This window comes from Scyliorhinus torazame, chromosome 4, assembly GCF_047496885.1.
Source record: "Scyliorhinus torazame isolate Kashiwa2021f chromosome 4, sScyTor2.1, whole genome shotgun sequence".
Classification (NCBI taxonomy): domain Eukaryota; kingdom Metazoa; phylum Chordata; class Chondrichthyes; order Carcharhiniformes; family Scyliorhinidae; genus Scyliorhinus; species Scyliorhinus torazame.
Window position 1 is genome coordinate 305,780,895 of NC_092710.1, and position 2,500 is coordinate 305,783,394.

At 56.7% G+C, this 2,500-nt stretch overlaps 4 non-coding genes across 4 annotated transcripts in view; all 4 read left to right on the forward strand.

Moving 5' to 3' along the window:
• The window catches only part of LOC140415328 (5S ribosomal RNA), a 119-nt gene extending 52 nt beyond the window's left edge, over positions 1 to 67 (forward strand). Inside the window, exon 1 of the ribosomal RNA XR_011944440.1 lies at positions 1 to 67. This exon is cut by the window's left edge and continues 52 nt beyond it. This is a non-coding gene — a ribosomal RNA (5S ribosomal RNA).
• Positions 68 to 763: 696 nt separating this feature from the next.
• On the forward strand, positions 764 to 882 carry LOC140415329 (5S ribosomal RNA). The gene has a single exon (XR_011944441.1). It is a non-coding gene; the product is annotated as a 5S ribosomal RNA (ribosomal RNA).
• A 696-nt stretch (positions 883 to 1,578) lies between these two features.
• On the forward strand, positions 1,579 to 1,697 carry LOC140415225 (5S ribosomal RNA). Its single transcript, XR_011944340.1, has one exon. It is a non-coding gene; the product is annotated as a 5S ribosomal RNA (ribosomal RNA).
• Positions 1,698 to 2,393: 696 nt separating this feature from the next.
• The window catches only part of LOC140415330 (5S ribosomal RNA), a 119-nt gene continuing 12 nt past the window's right edge, over positions 2,394 to 2,500 (forward strand). Inside the window, exon 1 of the ribosomal RNA XR_011944442.1 lies at positions 2,394 to 2,500. This exon is cut by the window's right edge and continues 12 nt beyond it. This is a non-coding gene — a ribosomal RNA (5S ribosomal RNA).

Genomic DNA, 2,500 nt, shown 5'->3' on the forward strand with positions numbered 1-2,500 from the left:
TAAGCAGACTCAGGCCTGGTTAGTACTTTGATAGGAGACCGCCTGGGAATACCAGGTGCAGTAGGCTTTTGCGGCCAGCAGAGACTGCTCACGCCAAGCACTCTCCACACCAGAGGCAGGCCAACCTTTTGCTGCTCTCTGCGTCCTCGCCATTCCTCCCAACACTTGCCTGCGGGCTCAACTCAGGCAGGCGGCTTGGTCGGGCCATTCAGCTGCTGCAGCTTTGCCGGGCCTTTGCAACGCAGCACGGTTGGGTGCCTTGGCGTGCTGTACTTTGATGGGCATGCCAGCTGGCCCGTGTGGCCGCAAGCCAGTGTGTCGGCAGGACGTTCTGTCTCCTAGCCTGAAGGCGCCGCATGAATGCAAGTTGTGGCATTGGGGCTGGTGTGGAAAGCGAAGGAAGAGAGAGCTGGCTTGCATTGCCTGCCTGACCCTTGTGCTGGCTGTGCTGAGAGAAGTGCGCAGCGTTGCAATGTGGAAAGGCAGCAGCGTGCAGGCGGCAGGCTGGTGTGAGGTGGGCGGGGCTTGCAGTTTTCCTTGGGGGAGGTGGAGAAGAAAAACAGAGAGCTAGGTGGGGACGGCATGAAGGGGAGCGTGTATCAGGCATATAGGCTAGAATTAGCAGGAGAAGGAGAGAAAGAGGAGGAGAAGTAGAAGTAGAAGTCGAAAAAGAGAGAGAAAAAATTGAAAACAACCGGAAAGAAGAAGTGGCGAGGGTGTTAGCGTGGCCGGCTTGAATAGGCAAGAAGACGGTGTTGCAGATGCCTACGGCCATACTAGTCTGAAAACGCCCGATCTCGTCTAATCTCGGAAGCTAAGCAGACTCAGGCCTGGTTAGTACTTTGATAGGAGACCGCCTGGGAATACCAGGTGCAGTAGGCTTTTGCGGCCAGCAGAGACTGCTCACGCCAAGCACTCTCCACACCAGAGGCAGGCCAACCTTTTGCTGCTCTCTGCGTCCTCGCCATTCCTCCCAACACTTGCCTGCGGGCTCAACTCAGGCAGGCGGCTTGGTCGGGCCATTCAGCTGCTGCAGCTTTGCCGGGCCTTTGCAACGCAGCACGGTTGGGTGCCTTGGCGTGCTGTACTTTGATGGGCATGCCAGCTGGCCCGTGTGGCCGCAAGCCAGTGTGTCGGCAGGACGTTCTGTCTCCTAGCCTGAAGGCGCCGCATGAATGCAAGTTGTGGCATTGGGGCTGGTGTGGAAAGCGAAGGAAGAGAGAGCTGGCTTGCATTGCCTGCCTGACCCTTGTGCTGGCTGTGCTGAGAGAAGTGCGCAGCGTTGCAATGTGGAAAGGCAGCAGCGTGCAGGCGGCAGGCTGGTGTGAGGTGGGCGGGGCTTGCAGTTTTCCTTGGGGGAGGTGGAGAAGAAAAAAAGAGAGCTAGCTGGGGACGGCATGAAGGGGAGCGAGTATCAGGCATATAGGCTAGAATTAGCAGGAGAAGGAGAGAAAGAGGAGGAGAAGTAGAAGTAGAAGTCGAAAAAGAGAGAGAAAAAATTGAAAACAACCGGAAAGAAGAAGTGGCGAGGGTGCTAGCGTGGCCGGCTTGAATAGGCAAGAAGACGGTGTTGCAGATGCCTACGGCCATACTAGTCTGAAAACGCCCGATCTCGTCTGATCTAGGAAGCTAAGCAGACTCAGGCCTGGTTAGTACTTGCATGGGAGACCGCCTGGGAATACCAGGTGCAGTAGGCTTTTGCGGCCAGCAGAGACTGCTCACGCCAAGCACTCTCCACACCAGAGGCAGGCCAACCTTTTGCTGCTCTCTGCGTCCTCGCCATTCCTCCCAACACTTGCCTGCGGGCTCAACTCAGGCAGGCGGCTTGGTCGGGCCATTCAGCTGCTGCAGCTTTGCCGGGCCTTTGCAACGCAGCACGGTTGGGTGCCTTGGCGTGCTGTACTTTGATGGGCACGCCAGCTGGCCCGTGTGGCCGCAAGCCAGTGTGTCGGCAGGACGTTCTGTCTCCTAGCCTGAAGGCGCCGCATGAATGCAAGTTGTGGCATTGGGGCTGGTGTGGAAAGCGAAGGAAGAGAGAGCTGGCTTGCATTGCCTGCCTGACCCTTGTGCTGGCTGTGCTGAGAGAAGTGCGCAGCGTTGCAATGTGGAAAGGCAGCAGCGTGCAGGCGGCAGGCTGGTGTGAGGTGGGCGGGGCTTGCAGTTTTCCTTGGGGGAGGTGGAGAAGAAAAACAGAGAGCTAGGTGGGGACGGCATGAAGGGGAGCGTGTATCAGGCATATAGGCTAGAATTAGCAGGAGAAGGAGAGAAAGAGGAGGAGAAGTAGAAGTAGAAGTCGAAAAAGAGAGAGAAAAAATTGAAAACAACCGGAAAGAAGAAGTGGCGAGGGTGTTAGCGTGGCCGGCTTGAATAGGCAAGAAGACGGTGTTGCAGATGCCTACGGCCATACTAGTCTGAAAACGCCCGATCTCGTCTAATCTCGGAAGCTAAGCAGACTCAGGCCTGGTTAGTACTTTGATAGGAGACCGCCTGGGAATACCAG